We start from the raw sequence: 19987 nt of genomic DNA, 5'->3' as shown, positions 1-19987 counted from the left end.
CTCCTCGGAGTCCTTGTGTTTTGATCTTTTCTCACCCAGCGTATTTCCTTGGAGAACGTTGGCTCCAAGATCCTGGTTCCAGCTGTCACCGTGGTTCTGCTGCACTTCCTGCTGAGCTCTGTGGTGCCCTGCAATGTCATGCTGTGTCCTGCTGAACCCTGCTGCTTCCTGCTACGTCCATCCATGCTCTGCTGTGCTGCGCTACATCCTATAAGACCCTGCAGCGCACTGCTATGACATGAACTACTACGACTATCATTTGAAGTCACTATTCCTTATCTTTAAAGTGACTATTGTTGCCACTGTTCATCACATCGCTATGAAGAAATACCTATGATTTTTCCTTTTTATTTTTCTCTTTTCTTATGTATGTATCTGTTTTATAATGTTCTTAGAAATGCCCAACCAGGGACAAGAGTTGAGAATTAGCACTAGCTATAAACTCTATATGCTGCGCATCAGTTACGGGCTTTGTATTGTAACTATGTTTGCTTGTATGGTCCCTGTTAAATAAACAAATAGAAAAAAATAAAAAATAAACACCTGCATCGTCAGACACCGCCTACCAAGAGCCTGGGTCTGTCCTAATAGGGAGTTTTTCCTCGCCACTGTCGCTATGATTGCTCTTGGGGGAATTATTAGAATTGTTGTGTCTTTGTAAATTATAGAGTGTGGTCTAGACCTACTCTATCTGTAAAGTGTCTAGAGATAACTCTTGTTATGAATTGATACTATAAATAAAATTGAATTGAATTGAATTGAACCAGAAACCCAACACGTTCTAGATTTGGTGTTGCTCCATTAGGTCTGAGAGCAGAAGTGTCGGTGAGTTGTCCTCAGATATTCTGTCCAGTAAACAAGCCACCGTTTCCACCACATGACATTTCTTTAAAGTGTTTGGTGCATTTGACAAAGTGCAGTGTGTGCAAACCGAGCCAAATGAAAATGCTACAAAGCTGCAACTTCAGTCCTGAATCCACCGAGTCCACGATCTACAGGTGTGAAAGTCCTATATGAGACGCTAAAGGAAACAGTAACAAACACCAAAGACACATGGCCGAGGTTACACCATGTATTTATCAGCTGATCCAGAGGCTTTTTAAACACTTTATGTAGCTTAAGAAGTAGTAGTTGTAGTAGAAGTTGTACAAGTACGTGGTCCTGTCCAGACTGGTCTTGTATATGTTTCTGTTGATGTCGTCTTGTCTCACCAACTCCACGGCACTCTTCCTCCTGCAGACACATGCACTTTATTACCAAACATTATTCAGTTGGTTTATTAAATATAACATTTACATTTAAGAGTCAACAAAAACCCTCCGAAAGATTTTTATAAACCAAACATCTTTTTCTTAAAATATTAACTTTTTTTCTTTAAAAAACAAAAATCACACACTCACACACACACACGTTTGTGTCTTTAAAAAAAATTCAAGTGTGTGTCTGTGTGTGTGTCTGTGTGTCTGTGTGTGTGTGTCTGTGTGTGTGTGTCTGTGTGTGTGTGTGTGTGTCTGTTTGTGTGTGTGTGTTCCTACCTCAGCTGATGAAGAAGGCCTAAAGTGATGAGGAACTCCTGTGAGAAATAGATACACTTGTCTTTCTGTCCTCAGGTGAAAAGAAGAAATGCTCATTACATATATATATATATATATATATATATATATATATATATATACATATATATATATATATATATATATATATATATATATATATATATATATATATATATATATATATAAATAATGCTAATTTCTTGTAATTGTCCTGACAGTTATAGTTGAAATAATGTTGAAAATCAGAAGACAGGAAACAGCAACTTTTTATGTCTCTCAAAAACAAACTTTGACAGACAACACAAAGGTGAGATTTATGTTTTATCAGAAATGTTTTCAAACAGTATTTCCCAGTTTTCTAAGAGAAAAGATTTCAGTGATGAAGACTATGATGGTAGTTTAGTTTAATGAACGTCTGGTATCTTCCTCACCTCCAATAAAGAGCTTTTCTGGGTCAACATTCAGGACTGTCTACCATGCCATGATTGAGACTGAACCAAACATTTCCCCAAATTTAAATTTACATTTCAAAAGATTTTCTTACTGACATTCTCAATGTTGTTCAATATATAAACATTTAACTCTTCTGGATAATTTAACGATCATATAAGTTCTGAATATCTTTATAGTATGTGAACAAATACAAGAAATGTGACTCTGGTTTTTGGTTGCTGTCGATGTAACCTCCATCCAGAACCAGACCCACAGCTAAGATGAACAAAGACAGACCAACATTTAACTACTTTTTACAGTGTGATGGTCAAAAGCTCCACATGGTAACAACAGCCAGCAATGGTAATACTGTATACAATGTCCCCCTATTGTGTTTAGTACACAGGTTAACTTTACAGTCAGCCACACCCCAAACTATTCATGATCACTAAAGTAGTCTAAACACTGGTCATTTGATTTGTAATCTACATATTTATTTACTTTGAGCCTTACACTGTTTAAATGGAGGGCACACATTTTAATTGTAGGGTTAAATAATCATTGTTGTGTTATATTAATCATCATGTTTTGTTCTTTGTTACCATGCTGGAGGGCCGGTCCTTCCTGGTGGAGGAAAGGCGACGCCAAAGGTGAAGGACTGTTAAAACCTGTGGCCTGCCGATCCAGCCATACCATGTGCTGCCATGCTGGAGGGGGGTCTCTGTTTCCCCTTCCCCTCCTGTGTCCTTTGGTTTGTCCCAACAAGTACATATGTCCCCTCGTGTCTGATTCAGTCAGGTCAGTTTGTTTAGTTCACATTCTGTTTTGTTGTTGCTATTTTGATTATAATTATATTTTGTTGACATCTTTTAAAAGGCCCAGATATTAAGTTCTTGGTTTATATTGTTTAGCATTTTTTAAGGTTAATTAAAAAAACTTTTTCAGTGAAAACGCCTGTTCTCCTCATTGCTTTGTCCCTGACATAAAGATATAATATATATATATATATATTAAACAACAACAACAATGGACTTTGTTAACCCTTGTGTTGTCTTCCATTCCACCGTGCACAATGGTCCTCCCGGACTTTTTTGTCTCTTTTCTTCAAAACTTTTAAAAAAATTTTAACGTTTATTCACTACCATGTATAAACACCACTAACAAACTTATTACCAAGTTTTAAACTCATTTTTGGAATTCGTGGTCAATAAACCTCATTTAGAGGAAATTATATCTAATTCTTCATTTTATAAAAGCAGAAATTATGAATTATTTAGCCCAATGTTATAATATAGGAAGGAAGGATAATCACAGACTGGTATATGTCAATGTTCAGTGAGAATACGGTTTCCAAACATTGAATAAAACACCCAAAATTCTTTGCACACACAGAGACACACAGACACACACACAGTCAGACCCCCCAGGGGTCAGGGGGGGCCCAGGGGATTTTATCAGAATAAACTCTAGAAAATCTGCTTAGTAATAAAGGAAATATTGGAACAGATAGAAAAACACAATGTTATTCTGCTAAATGAAATGCATCACATTCATTATTAAGTTTACTTGTTTTTATTTGCAACAAATCGTATATCCAAATACACATTTTGGGCTCTTGAGGAAACAATTTGGACAGTCATCATGGAGACATTGATTGGGGCTGGGAAGATTGTTTTCATAGAACTGTATAAAAATAAAGAACAATACACTCAATAATAACAATAAACTGGATAAAAAGAAAACCTTGCTGTACACAGTTTTCAGATATTAGGAAACAGAAATAAAGTGATACACAATATATTCCTTACAGCAACAAGTGCTCTACAGCGAGTTCAATATGTTTCTACTTCATAACTCTCAACAAATTACACAGTTACCATACAGTGTGTGTTTAAAGTATAAATCCATTTACCAAAGACTGTGATTGGTAGAACAGGCAGCAGAGAGACAGACTCTGAGCCAATGGGAATCAAATCTTTCAGATTGACAGCACTCTAGCCCCCCCTCCTTCTAGAGCCACCCTTGCCTCTACACAAGGTAGAACTAAACCATGAAAATGACTTTTTCTGCAGAAAAAGCGTGTGAATGCTGAATGCTGAAAACTAAAAATCCTAAACTGGATTTATTGTGGAAAAAAAACTGAAAAAAAATGTAAACAATTTTTTGATGTAATGTCATCACTATGATAAAAAAATTTTTATGAATTTATACTTTAAACTATTTACTCAATTAACAACAAAAAGGAGATAAACATACAAAAATATCCAGCTTATATATTTTATTTTATATTTTATTTAACCAGGTAGGTCATTGAGAACAGATTCTCATTTGTAACGCTGACCTGACCAAGAATAAAGCATAAATGTACAAGCAACATATAGTTTATAGTTTCACATTCTATAAAATACAAGAATACAGAATACAACGGGCTACATAAAGTACAGAATAAGTAGGCATTACAAAGCTGGTGTAAAGGGAAGTGTAAATAAGTCTGAGGATATGCAAAAGTGATATGGTAATAACACGATAAACATGAATATACAGTCTATAACACTGCTGAGATGTGGTAGAGAGTCAGAATACAGTTAGTGCAAATAGTGGTCTAGGTAGTGATGTAGATCAGTATTACTCAATATGTATCAATAGACAGACTATATAAATGCTGAAGGTAGTAAAGAGTCAATGTACAGTTAGTGCAGATTGTGGTCCAGATAGTGATGTATCCCAGATGAGATGTACAAAAATTATATGACCACAAAGGTGGGAATGAATAGTGCAAAGAGCATCAACAGATATGATAGTAGTGCAGGTGAAGAGGTGCATCTGTGCAAACTATGCAGTGGAGCATTACAGAGATAATGGGATAAGTGGGTGAGAGCAGTGCATGAATGATGGAGAACAGTTTGCACGTACAGTGATCAGACAGGACATGAATGATGGAGAACAGTTAGTATGTACAGTGATCAGACAGGACATGAATGTTGGAGAACAGTTAGTATGTACAGTGATCAGACAGAACATGAATGTTGGAGAACAGTTAGCATGTACAGTGATCAGACAGAACATGAATGATGGAGAACAGTTAGTATGTACAGTGATCAGACAGGAGCTCAGACAGACAGACTGTAAAGGTAGGTAGTGAGATAAGGGTTCTGAGTTTCAGGGGTTTTGTAGTTCATTCAGTCATTAGAAGCTGAGAACTGGAAGGAGGTTGGGGGGGGGGGCAAAGGAGGTGTGGGCTTTGGGGGTGACCAAGGAGATGTAACTGCTAGTGGGGAGGCTGTGGGGGGTTGAAGCTATGGTGACCAGTGAGCTTAGGTACTGCGGGGCTTTCCCTAGCACCGACTTGTAATTGAGATAAACATCATCTCATTCTAATAAATCAGAAAACAAAGAGAGAAAATGTTTCCTCATGATGCTGTTAACACAAACTCAACACTTCCTGTTTCAAATTAAAAGCCCTCTGGACAGAATCCTTTAGTTTCTATCCAGGCTTTTATTGTGAAACATGTGCAGGGTTCCCACCTGTCTGAAAGTGTGAAGTCTTCTGGTAGCTGTGCCAAGAGAAATCTCAATCATTCCCAATCTTACAGAGACGGAGAGTGTAGGTATATGTAAGGAGATAACATAGACACAGGCTAATTACTGATCACATGCATGCACATACATGTAAGTCCAAACTGCCTGTGAGCTTCTCCTGTACTATACGGTAATTCCTCTACTGTGTGACAATAAGTCTTGTGGTTATGACCCAATCGTTAGCCTATTTTTATAAAAAAAACGTCTGCTTACGGAGCCATAACGTGAGGTACAAGGTAATGGAGCCTTTTATACATTGTTGTGTTTCTTTAGAAATAAACAACAGACAAATAGAGTCTTTAAACGCTTCAGATGTAAAGATATTCTCTGTCAAAGTGACGTCAAAATGAATGGGAGTCAATGGGATGCTAACGGGAGGTGATACCTTGGTAGCATCAAAATGGTGCCATAGGAGGTACTATTTCTGAAGCGAAGCTTACCCCCCACGGTGCATCAGATGCAGCTGCTGCCATCTTGTGGTGCTGCTACGTTACTACACGGCTCATCTATTCTCAGTTGGCATCACTTTATGTTTCATAGTTCATCAGACTGGTTTTCTCTGCTCTGTATCTGACAGAAACATAATCATGTTTCAGACAGAATTATAAGCAGCAGCATGTTCAGAGAAAGTAAATATATTAATACATGGAGGAGTTTGTTCAGATAAACAGGATCAGAGGATCATCTGGGTCCAAAATTTGAAATGTGTCAACAAACTGCAGATTTAATGGAAATAATTATAATAATATAATTGAAATATCTCTTTCTTCAGACTGCAGTGTGTATGTTCACTGTTCTGTGTAGTCTTTGAGTTCTTCCTTCATCTTCTTCAAGTCATCGATGACTTCCTGACAGAGATCAGCTGACTGGATGATGGAGTCTGTTAACTTTCTGTCCTCTTCAGGGGACACAGTAGGTCTGAAGACTTTCTCCATAGCAGACAATCCTCCATCACTTCTTCCAGGGATAGACACTACTGTAAGAGTCTAGAAGCCCTCGATGTCTGTCAGAGCGATTCCAGCCTGAAGTTCAGCTGATCTTTGGTCCAACTTCTCACCTGTCCTCTTTATTTCTTCCAGGTTCTTCTTCAGCCGTTCTATGATCTCCATGAAGTCTTTCCCCAGTTCTTCTACTTTATTGACACTTCTGTTATCTTTCATTGTTTTTATTGCTCATCTTCTACCTGCTGCAAACAGTCCTAATACTACTCCTCCTACTGCTACCGCTGCTGTTACTGCTAAAGTCTTCGGAGCTCCAAGGAGCAAGAGTCCCATTCCTACTACTCCTACTGCTGCTACTGCAACCTTTTCTGGACTGTCTTCATCTTGTCTCAGATCAGTAGGAGAGTCTGTGCTCCCTCTTCTACTTGGTGGTGGTGGTGTTGGTGGTGTTGGTGGTGTTGACCCTCTAGCCCCCATTTTCAGGTCTCCTGGTCCTCCTGAAGTGTTGAGATCTCGTCTTCAGAGTGATGAAGAAGCTGACTTTAAATCAAACTGTGATCTGATGTGATCAGAAAGGTTCTGTGGAGACAGGAAGAGACACACATCATCAGAATAAACACACACACACACACACACACACACACACACACACACACACACACACACACACACACACACAGACTTCACTCTTTCATAAAATAATTAGGGACACGACGCGGTACTGAATCAAACAGCTGTTTTCTCCCAATAGAGTGTTATCACTATATTTACTGTGCTCAACGAGTAGCGGGTGCTGCCGTGAGCCCCTCGCCTGTCCTAAAAATACGCCTACTGTTTAAATGAGTTTTGTGGTCTAGTTAATGACTTACAATTTACTTCAAAAATTTGATATGTTGAAAACATAACAAATAGAGGGGGGTAACTCTGATGAAATAAGTTCAACTCTCTTTGAAAATATCAGTTATTTTATGGAAATTACATAATCCAATATGGCCGCCGCAATATGACGTCATAATATGCAAATTAGATGGGAAAATTTACTCCCTAGATAAACGTTAGGTCATTCTCAATATTTTTTTCATTTACACTTTGTCTCTATCTCAAACCACTTTTAAGTCAGAGCCTTCTGAAATGTAGGTGTCAAAATCTAGTATTTTTAAAAATAAAACCCAGCGCCTAAAAGGTTAAAAGGGGTTTCCTTATGGGGACCTCATTTATGGTCCCCATACCGCAAGAGGTCCCCATGATGTGACTGTGTAAACAGATTGCTGTTCCCACAACGTGATGATTACCAGAACACACACACACACACACACACACACACACACACACACACACACACACACACACACACACACACACACACACACACACACACACACACACACACACACACACACACACACACACACACACACACACACACACACACACACACACACACACACACACACACCCTCTACTAAATACTGAAATGAACATTATTTTTCAGTTTTGGGTAACCTAGACCCTTTTTTAAATCTCAGGATATTCGTCCCTTACCTTTGTACCATTTCAATCTATTTATTTGACTTGAACTGCTAAAATTTAAATAAGAAACTAATACAATTGGGGTGTTTTAAAACCTTTGACCAGTAGTGTATATTATAATATTATAATAAATAAATAGACAATTTTTATGATGTAGGCTGAAAATGAGCTTCCCCTCTTTGAACGACCAGCAGCCACCACTGATGTATTTCATCTGTTATAAATAATGTAAACTAAAGTAACTCGGTCTCTACATTCCTCTCCCAGAAATCTGACAACATGGTGGCACACACACACACACACACACACACACACACACACACACACACACACACACACACACACACACACACACACACACACACACACACACACACACACACACACACACACACACACACACACACACACACACACACACACACACACACACACACACACACACACACACACACACACACACACACACACACACACACACACACACACACACACACACACACACACACAGACACAGACACACACAGACACACACACACACACACACACACACACACACACACACACACACACACACACACACACACACACACACACACACACACACACACACACACACACACACACACACACACACACACACACACACACACACACACACACACACACACAATGCATTCCCTAACACCCTAACTTTAACCATCACAACTAAATGTCTAACCTTAACCACACCCTAACCTTAACCATCACAACTAACACTAACCTTAACCCTTACCCTAACCTTAACCATCACAACTAAATGACTAACCTTAACCCTTACCCTAACCTTAACCATCACAACTAAATGACTAACCTTAACCCTTACCCTAACCTTAACCATCACAACTAAATGACTAACCTTAACCCTTACCCTAACCTTAACCATCACAACTAAATGTCTAACCTTAACCCTTACCCTAACCTTAACCATCACAACTAAATGCCTAACCTTAACCCTTACCCTAACCTTAACCATCACAACTAAATGTCTAACCTTAACCCTTACCCTAACCTTAACCATCACAACTAAATGTAACCCTTACTCTAACCTTAACCATCACAACTAAATGCCTAACCTTAACCCTTACCCTAACCTTAACCATCACAACTAAATGTCTAACCTTAACCCTTACCCTAACCTTAACCATCACAACTAAATGCCTAACCTTAACCCTTACCCTAACCTTAACCATCACAACTAAATGTCTAACCTAACCCTTACCCTAACCTTAACCATCACAACTAAATGCCTAACCTTAACCCTTACCCTAACCTTAACCATCACAACTAAATGCCTAACCTTAACCCTTACCCTAACCTTAACCATCACAACTAAATGCCTAACCTTAACCTTACCCTCACCCTAACCATAACCTAATTCTATCCCTAATCCTAAAACCAAGTCTTAACCCTCAAACAGCCCTTTAAACTTGGGGGGTCCGGTTTTTGGACCCCACAAATGTAGTTTAACGAGAACATACACACACACACACACACTTGGAATTTGGAGTTTCCTGTTTTTATTTTTTTTTTAAGATACTTTTTGAGGGCTTATCCCTTCATTTGAAAGTGGCTAGATATGAAAGGGGGAGAGAGATGGGGGTAAGGTAATGCTAATGTTTGTTCCGTCTTTCTGTTAGTTTAGTGTGAGAGCAGAAAGCTGCAGAGAAACTACCACTACTCTGACTGGGACTCTAACTGTCAGACTGACCAAAGATCAGCTGCCATGTTGGCTGATTTCTGGAGAGGAACCAGAGACTCGGGGGGGGGTCATTGTCGCAGTAACAATTTAACAATTGACCCCTCGCTAAGTCTCGCCCTCCTTAGTTACTGTTGCTACACCTGACAAGCTTTCGTGCCCGTCTATTACAGCCAAGGGGGTAACCCTCGCTTCAGAACTCGTACCTCCTATGGCGCCATTTTGTTGCTACTAAGCCATCACCTCCCGTTAGCATCCCATTGACTCCCATTCATTTTGACGTCACTTTAACAGCGAACAACTTTACATCTGAAACGTTTAAAGACTCTATTTGTCCGTTTTTTATTTCTATGCTCTCATTGAGGATGAATGGAGATGTTATTCGCCCTGATTGGTAGAGATGAAAGAGAATCGCAGAGGCAAGCAAAACAAAGTTGACGAAAGTTTAACTTAAAAAAAAGTCTGACCAAGATGACGGAGGTTATCAGAGTTGTATCATGAAAATTTGTACGGGATTAAAATGTTTCTACACAAATGTTAGTCTTACCCCTTAATGCCGACTGTCTCTAATTTACATCAAACCCTTCCATTCAGACTGCAGGCGAGATAGCGTGTGTATTTCCCCCAATGCCGGTTTGTTTACATTCGATACATACCTAGGAACCTTTTGCACACACTGGTTTCTCGTAGGACCGGTCGGAGTGGGAGATATATCCAGTTCACGGAAGCGAGATTAACCCTACCCCTAACCCCTTAACTCTAACCCCTAACCCTAAAAAGACTACTGTCAATGTTAGGGAGTAGGAGAGTGTTTTCTTTCTCGCTGTTGTCAAGATTCATTTATTTGTCAATTACTTTGTGACTTGAATAAAATCTACATATCTGAGATGGGAAAATGTGTTTTATTAATTTTACCATTTTGTAAAGAATTTTAACATGAATGCCTGTTGTTGCTAATTTGCATCATACCTAAAGTTATACCTATTCCATATGCTATAGACAAATTAACAATCTCAACTTAATTTAGCGTCAGCTTGGAGCCAGAAACACACATAATAATGTTTTTTATATAATTGGGAATAAATACAGGCGTCACAGGGTTAAACACTCAAAATGATTCAGCTAGCCGACCGGTCTACCAGCCGCGGTTCTGTTGCGATCTGGCGTGTTGTTTTTGCGACCACGCCCCCCAAGGCAAAATTCTGTGTGGAACCCTACCGTAAGACATGTTAAGAAAACAGATCTGTATTTTACCGTAATCCACTGACACAAAAACATGTAATCCACAGCGATCAGTGGATCGGCTAGCTCAGACCTGGAGTTAGTCCCTCCGGCGCTGTGATTGGCTGCCCACTGCTCCCTTGAGGGAGGGGTTAAATGCAGTGAATGAATTTCGCTACATGTATGCCATGAAGTACCTTTACCTTACAGGTGAACGAGGCCTCTCCACTTCACTATGGTGACTGTGTATCAGCCTGGTACTAGAACTATGGTGACTGTGTACCAGCCTGGTACTAGAACTATGATGACTGTGTATCAGCCTGGTACTAGAACTATGGTGACTGTGTATCAGCCTGGTACTAGAACTATGATGACTGTGTATCAGCCTGGTACTAGAACCATGATGACTGTGTATCAGCCTGGTACTAGAACTATGGTGACTGTGTACCAGCCTGGTACTAGAACTATGATGACTGTGTATCAGCCTGGTACTAGAACTATGGTGACTGTGTATCAGCCTGGTACTAGAACTATGATGACTGTGTATCACTAGTACTAGAACTATGATGACTGTGTATCAGCCTGGTACTAGAACTATGGTGACTGTGTATCAGCCTGGTACTAGAACTATGATGACTGTGTATCAGCCTGGTACTAGAACTATGGTGACTGTGTATCAGCCTGGTACTAGAACTATGATGACTGTGTATCAGCCTGGTACTAGAACTATGATGACTGTGTATCAGCCTGGTACTAGAACTATGATGACTGTGTATCAGCCTGGTACTAGAACTATGATGACTGTATATCAGCCTGGTACTAGAACTATGATTACTGTGTATCAGCCTGGTACTAGAACTATGATGACTGTGTATCAGCCTGGTACTAGAACTATGATGACTGTATATCAGCCTGGTACTAGAACTATTGTAACGTCCCTCAATAAGCAGCCGGTGAGATGTATAGCCAGTTTACTGTCAGTTTTATTATTGACCCAAATACAGCCTACTGTGGGCCGTAGCCAACGCCAAAAAAACAAGAACAGTTAAGCCAACTCACGTTACCTGACCTTCCCCTAGCTCAAACATTTACATTCCTTTCTCTTCCTGCAGGACACAACAACAGCCACACCCCCCTTAGCTCTCAGCCAACTACAGGTGTACGATCTCCCGCGGCTCACTCTCATAGGAAAATGACCTGTAGAAGGTTCACAACATCTAAACTCACATTTACTTCACTGACAAGCGGAAATCTCAGTGTTTAACTCAACATCTCTAATCTGTATCTGAACAGTGATACTCTTTAACATTTGACATTAACATTAATCTGAAGGATTAACACAGTCCGTTACACTATGATGACTGTGTATCAGCCTGGTACTAGAACTATGGTGACTGTGTATCAGCCTAGTACTAGAACTATGGTGACTGACTGGGATGAGGAAGAGGTGTTTTTACTGTCAGTGAATGGCACCGAGTGAAAGTCAACGTTTTCTTTATATCTAGTGACAGTGATCATGTCATTAGTTCAGATAAGTACAGGTAAACAGATCTAGATCTAGAAATATCATGCTATCATCATGCTATCATCATGCTACCTATGGGCTAACTTGCCAGTCCCACCTGTGAAATCCCCCGACGTTGTAAACACTATAAAAAAGTCTTATGAATGACATTGTCAAGACAATCATTTTGGGTTATTATTTGTTGATCTAGGAAAGACATGTATTTTCAGAAAACATTAAAGTTTGGTTGAACAACAATGAACAGAGTGTAATTTAACATATTTTATTTTTATTTGAGAACAAAGTGCAGAATTTTAAAATAAACCCATATAGAAGTTCTTTAAGGAAGGAACACACACACACACACACACACACACACACACACACACACACACACACACACACACACACACAGCTTGCACTCAAGGAGCTGGAGCAAAAATTGTTTTTTTTTATCGATTATGTTTAGCTGAGAAATTCATAAGAACCATTTTCACGGTATACTCAACAGCATTTGTACACCGTTTTATCCTTCAAAAGCTTTTTTTATGGCATGTCTGACTCTGTTGTCTGTGAGGTTGAAACATCCTCACAAGTTCTGGGGCCTGTTTCACAAAAGCAGAATTTATAAATCCAGGATAACTGATGAAGTGAGGCCAGACCTAGTCTAATCTGTGAATCCTGGCTTGGTGCGTTGCACGAAGGCCCAGTCAGACTGAGTAGGAGAGACTAGGTCAGACTGAGGAGGAGAGACTAGGTCATACTGAGGAGGAGAGACTAGGTCAGACTGAGGAGGAGAGACTAGGTCAGACTGAGGAGGAGAGACTAGGTCATACTGAGGAGGAGAGACTAGGTCAGACTGAGGAGGAGAGACTAGGTCAGACTGAGGAGGAGAGACTAGGTCAGACTGAGGAGGAGAGACTAGGTCGGACTGAGGAGGAGAGACTAGGTCGGACTGAGGAGGAGAGACTAGGTCGGACTGAGGAGGAGAGACTAGGTCAGACTGAGGAGGAGAGACTAGGTCGGACTGAGGAGGAGAGACTAGGTCAGACTGAGGAGGAGAGACTAGGTCGGACTGAGGAGGAAGGACTAGGTCAGACTGAGGAGGAGAGACTAGGTCGGACTGAGGAGGAGAGACTAGGTCAGGCTGAGGAGGAGAGACTAGGAGCTGAGGAGGAGAGACTAGGTCAGGCTGAGGAGGAGAGACTAGGTGGAGTCAGGCTGAGGAGGAGAGACTAGGTCAGGCTGAGGAGGAGAGACTAGATCAGACTGAGGAGGAGAGACTAGGTCAGACTGAGGAGGAGAGACTAGGTCAGACTGAGGAGGAGAGACTAGGAGCTGAGGAGAGACTAGGTCAGACTGAGGAGGAGAGACTAGGTCAGACTGAGGAGGAGAGACTAGGTCAGGCTGAGGAGGAGAGACTAGGTCAGGCTGAGGAGGAGAGACTAGGTCAGACTGAGGAGGAGAGACTAGGTCGGACTGAGGAGGAGAGACTAGGTCAGACTGAGGAGGAGAGACTAGGTCAGGCTGAGGAGGAGAGACTAGGTGGAGTCAGGCTGAGGAGGAGAGACTAGGTCAGGCTGAGGAGGAGAGACTAGATCAGACTGAGGAGGAGAGACTAGGTCAGACTGAGGAGGAGAGACTAGGTCAGACTGAGGAGGAGAGACTAGGAGCTGAGGAGAGACTAGGTCAGACTGAGGAGGAGAGACTAGGTCAGACTGAGGAGGAGAGACTAGGTCAGGCTGAGGAGGAGAGACTAGGTCAGGCTGAGGAGGAGAGACTAGGTCAGACTGAGGAGGACAGACTAGGTCAGGCTGAGGAGGAGAGACTAGGAGCTGAGGAGGAGAGACTAGGTCAGGCTGAGGAGGAGAGACTAGGTCAGACTGAGGAGGAGAGACTAGGTCAGACTGAGGAGGAGAGACTAGGTCAGACTGAGGAGGAGAGACTAGGTCAGAGTGAGGAGGACAGACTAGGTCAGACTGAGGAGGAGAGACTAGGAGCTGAGGAGGAGAGACTAGGTCAGACTGAGGAGGAGAGACTAGGTCAGACTGAGGAGGAGAGACTAGGAGCTGAGGAGGAGAGACTAGGTCAGGCTGAGGAGGACAGACTAGGAGCTGAGGAGGAGAGACTAGGTCAGGCTGAGGAGGAGAGACTAGGTCAGACTGAGGAGGAGAGACTAGGTCAGACTGAGGAGGAGAGACTAGGAGCTGAGGAGGAGAGACTAGGAGCTGAGGAGGAGTGACTAGGTCAGGCTGAGGAGGAGAGACTAGGTCAGACTGAGGAGGAGAGACTAGGTCAGACTGAGGAGGAGAGACTAGGAGCTGAGGAGGAGAGACTAGGTCAGACTGAGGAGGAGAGGAGGAGAGACTAGGAGCTGAGGAGGATAGACTAGGTCAGGCTGAGGAGGAGAGACTAGGTCAGACTGAGGAGGAGAGGAGGAGAGACTAGGAGCTGAGGAGGAGTGACTAGGTCAGGCTGAGGAGGAGAGACTAGGTCAGACTGAGGAGGAGAGACTAGGAGCTGAGGAGGAGAGACTAGGTCAGACTGAGGAGGAGAGACTAGGTCCGACTGAGGAGAGACTAGGTCAGACTGAGGAGGAGAGACTAGGAGACTGAGGAGGAGAGACTAGGTCAGACTGAGGAGGAGAGACTAGGAGCTGAGGAGGAGAGACTAGGTCAGACTGAGGAGGAGAGACTAGGTCCGACTGAGGAGAGACTAGGTCAGACTGAGGAGGAGAGACTAGGAGACTGAGGAGGAGAGACTAGATCAGACTGAGGAGGAGAGACTAGGTCAGACTGAGGAGGAGAGACTAGGAGCTGAGGAGGAGAGACTAGGTCAGACTGAGGAGGAGAGACTAGGAGCTGAGGAGGAGAGACTAGGAGACTGAGGAGGAGAGACTAGATCAGACTGAGGAGGAGAGACTAGATCAGACTGAGGAGGAGAGACTAGGAGCTGAGGAGGAGAGACTAGGTCAGACTGAGGAGGAGAGGAGGAGAGACTAGGAGCTGAGGAGGAGAGACTAGGTCAGACTGAGGAGGAGAGGAGGAGAGACTAGGAGCTGAGGAGGAGAGACTAGGTCAGACTGAGGAGGAGAGACTAGGTCAGACTGAGGAGGAGAGACTAGGCCAGACTGAGGAGGAGAGGAGGAGAGGAGGAGAGACTAGGAGCTGAGGAGGAGAGACTAGGTTGAGTCAGACTGAAGTAATTCTGATGCACGTTCCTGTGTTTGCTTAACAGACCGCGAGGTCGATCACAGATTTACTGATTGACTGATGCTAAAATGGAGAACACGCATTGTTCATACTTTATAAAGGCTGTGTCTCAAACCGCACACTTCTGTCAGTACACTGCTAATGGTCACTGACCACTTCCTGCCGTAGTCCCACTTCGGTTGGTTAGTATCGTCTCAAACAGAGCACTTATGTTAAAACACTTACTGGAAATGAGGAGCGGTAGACTTGCCCCGCCGCCTCTGAAAATCAGACGAAAATCTTTTAAACTGACCTTTGTTGATCTGAAACGAAGACAGATTCAGGAACTGCATCACGGCCTATTTCTCTCTTCAAATGTTTTCAGAAACATGTTTCGGTGAACTATTTTAGTACGATATGAGATCAGATTCTGAACGAGCCCCGTTATGCTCTGTTGTGAAATCCGGGAGAAGCCAGACCCATGTGACGTGTTGGTCCAATCAGCTGCCAGTCCACGTCCCTGGCCCCTCCCCTTTCCGCTGCGTAGTCCAGATGGCGCCCGTTTAGCAGAGGTGGAAAAAGTACTAAAATATTGTACTCAAGTAAAAGTACCAATACTTTGATATGATTTCATAAATCCCAAACTATTTTGTTTTTAAATAAAGATATATCTATACAAATGTATACACGTGTAATAACAACATAACACATGTCACACATGTTATTTAAGACCCTTAGAAAGGTATAATGTGCAATTTTAGTTTGGACCATGCCATAAAATTTTATCAAACAATCAGTTGAATGTGAAAGTACCATTCATTGTTAGTTATGAGGGCCATCCTTCTTTTCTTCACAAACAAACAACAGTTATAATGCAAATCAAGGCCACATCACGTTTTGACTCCATAATTTTGACTGTTAATTATATTAATATTAACAGACCCTAGTGTTCACAGCCCAGACTAGCAGCTAGCTTCTACACCTACAGTATGTCACAAAAGTGAGTACACCCCTCACATTCAAGTAAATATTTCATTATATCTTTTAATGGGACAACATTGAAGAAATTACACTTTGCTACAGGTGAAGGGCATGTGATGATGGGGGGCTATTTTAATTCCAAAGGCCAAGGGAACTTTATAAGGATGCATAGTATCCTGGATCCATGAAATAACTGGCCTTTAAAAATAAACATCTGCCTGCCTCTATGGGAATTTTACATAGGGGTGGACTCACTTTTTTGCGAGCAGTTTAGACATTAATGGCTTGTATTTTGGGGGGACAGCACATTTACACTGTTATACAAGCTGTACACTTAATACTTTACATTGTAGCAAAGTGTCATTTCTTCAGTGTTGTCCCATTAAAAGATATAATGAAATATTTACTAAAATGTGAGGGGTGTACTCACTTTTGTGAGATACTGTAAGTAGCCCATATCAGCTAATTAGATGTATGTGAATTAATTCAGCCAGTCTCCTACATACCTTGTCCTGGCAGGAGTGGGCAATTCATTTCCCCAAGGGGCCACATGAGAAACAGGGACTGTTGTGGAGGGCCAGACCAAAAGGGTAAACTTAATTCTGCTCAATATTAATTTTATGTCAGGCGACACGTTCTCAAACGTCTCTTTTTTCTCTGGGCATATTAGTGCAGCAGAGTCCACCAAACACTCTTTAATAAACTCCCATTCAAAAAATGGCTTACTGTTTTGGCGATTTTGTAGTTTGTCACAAAGCTGGTCCTGACTGCTGCATCCCAGGATGCCTTGTTGCTTTTGCTTCAGATGTCGGCGCGCACTCTGTATCAGTCAAGGTATTTTTGAGGGATAACAGCTCATTTACGTCCGCTAACGTCTCCCACTCAGTTCGCCGCTCGCCGACACATCCAGGTCCGTAAGCACTTACACACCAACCAGGCTAATACATCCATGGGTCCGACGCATAGATACAGATACATCTAGCTATGGGTCCGACGGTGCGACCATAACAGTCTATGGATGCGACCGGGTGCGACCTTATATATATATGTCAATGGGTGCGACCATAGACAGTATATAATGGACCAATAGACCCCGTTGCTCTGGACGGAGACCAGTGAAGGCTATTAGAAGCACTTTTCCGGTGATGGCCAGCTTTACTGAGCAGCCTCCAACTGAGAGAATGTGACGTGAGCAACGTGTCTGAAAGTTGTAAGTCTTCTGGTAGCTGTGCCGAGAGAAATCTCAATCATTTCCAATCTTACAGAGACGGAGAGTGTAGGTGGATGTAAGGAGATAACATGGGCACAGGCTAATTACTGATCACTAACATGCTAGTTAACATTAGTAATTAAACCTAAACATCTCATGTAAGTCGAAACTGCCTGCGAGCTTCTCCTGTACTATACGGTAATTCCTCTACTATGCGACAGTAAGTCTCGTGGTTATGACCCAATCGTTAGCCTATTTTTACAAAAACGTCTGCTACGGAGCCATAACGTGAGGTACAAGGTAATGGAGCCTTTTATACATTGTCGTGTTTCTTTGGAACTAAACAACCGACAAATAGAGTCTTTAAACGCTTCAGATGTAAAGTTATTCGCAGTCAAGTGACGTAAAAAAAAAATGGCGGTCAGCGGAATGCTAACAGGAGGTGATGGCCAGGTAGCAACAAAATGGCGCCATGATGGCTCGAGTTCTGAAGCGAAGCTTACCCCCTTGGGTGCGACACATTGCAGTTCTTCTTCTACTTCTTTTTAATTGCGACTTGCAACCAGAGAAGAAGAAGCTGCATACATTCGCGCAAAATAAAGAATGCTGGTGCATTCAGGCAATATTAGAAATTCTTTGATTCAGGGCATGGATGTATTAAGAGAACTGGTGTAGTCATTCAGGGCGCAATTTGTTTTCTTCCTTTCTGTTTTTTTTTTTACTCAGTAACGGATGGGATTTGTAATGTAGCGAAATACAATCCTTCACTCAAAATGTAATCAAGTACATTTTAAAATACAGATTTTAAAAACTACTTGAAAAATACAAAATACACAACAAAACTACTCAATACAGTAACGTGAGTAAATGTATTTCGTTACTTTCCACCTCTGCCGTTTAGTGCGCGTAGGGTCCATCGTTTCACACTGAACTTTTTGACCGTTTTTACTATATACTTAAAACCAGTGTTTGAAGTGTGCCAGTAGGCGGTTTGAGACCACAGAGTGAGCAGCAGCTTCTTGTGGAAGTATGATAACGTGAAAAGTGAAAAGATTGGAATTTCCCCATGCGGGATTAATAAAGTATACATTATTATTATTATTATTATTATTATTATTATTATTGTAAAGAAATACATTATTTGTAAAAAAAGAAACACGGCCGCTGTAATAAAACAACAAGAGAAAGTGTAGCAGACGATTACGGACCAACTGAATGTGTAATCAGCCTAAATATAAACATTAACTGACCTCTGATCTGAATGGAAACCATCATAATCATACCATTCAATGATTAGGCTACTAATCATTTGCACAAATTAACAATTGTACTCTTTGCCTTAAAAGCAAGCAGAATATAATGTTACTCAGGAAATTTACCATGAAGATCAATTTTCTATAACGCTAGAATATGATACATAAATAGCTCTCTCTCTCTCTCTCTCTCTCAATTTTCAATTTCAATTTTCAATTTCAATTTCAATTTCAAGTTGCTTTATTGGCATGACTAAAAAATACATCTGTGTTGCCAAAGCATAAGAACAAACATACATATAAAATGACAAGGAGTAAATACATCTGATGTAATAATAATAATACAAGTAAACATATTATAATTATGATATAAATGCAGATACTAAACAACTGCTGTGCAGTTCCCTCAGAGGGTACATTGAAACAATATATATAAAAAAAGAATACAAATAACTAAAATAATAAATTAGAAAATAAATGATAATCTATACAATTTTCTATTTATTGTTCCTTGTATATCTCTCTCTCTCTCTCCCTCTCTCTCTGGCTAAAATATTAATTTCCTAAGTCATTTTAACTTCCACTGCTCGCTTTTAATGCAAAGTGTACAACTGTTCATTTTTGCAAATGACATGTGCCTCCTTCAGTGGTTTAAGTTAAGAGCAGTAGCTTATAAATGTATATTTTTAGACTATTATTCAGTCGGTGCGCTATTATCTGCCACGCTTGTTCTCACGTGTTTGTTTTTATAGAGGACGAGTTTCCTTCTCTACATATTATATGCCTTGCTCCCTGGTATATATGGACATAGAAAAGAAAGACACTGAAGAAATTGGACTCTAAAATCTAGA

At 41.2% G+C, this 19987-nt stretch overlaps 1 long non-coding RNA gene across 1 annotated transcript; it reads right to left on the bottom strand.

Annotated features, from left to right (window-relative positions):
* Nucleotides 1-1087: 1087 nt before the first annotated feature.
* On the bottom strand, nucleotides 1088-2613 carry LOC114570702 (uncharacterized). Its single transcript, XR_003694563.1, has 3 exons — nucleotides 2591-2613; nucleotides 1536-1573; nucleotides 1088-1233 (listed from the first exon to the last, which is right to left on the bottom strand). It is a non-coding gene; the product is annotated as an uncharacterized LOC114570702 (long non-coding RNA).
* Nucleotides 2614-19987: the final 17374 nt, after the last annotated feature.

This window comes from Perca flavescens, chromosome 16 (genome assembly GCF_004354835.1).
Source record: "Perca flavescens isolate YP-PL-M2 chromosome 16, PFLA_1.0, whole genome shotgun sequence".
Taxonomy (NCBI): domain Eukaryota; kingdom Metazoa; phylum Chordata; class Actinopteri; order Perciformes; family Percidae; genus Perca; species Perca flavescens.
Note: the sequence above shows the minus strand (reverse complement) of the source record. Positions and strands in the feature narration are given on the sequence as shown.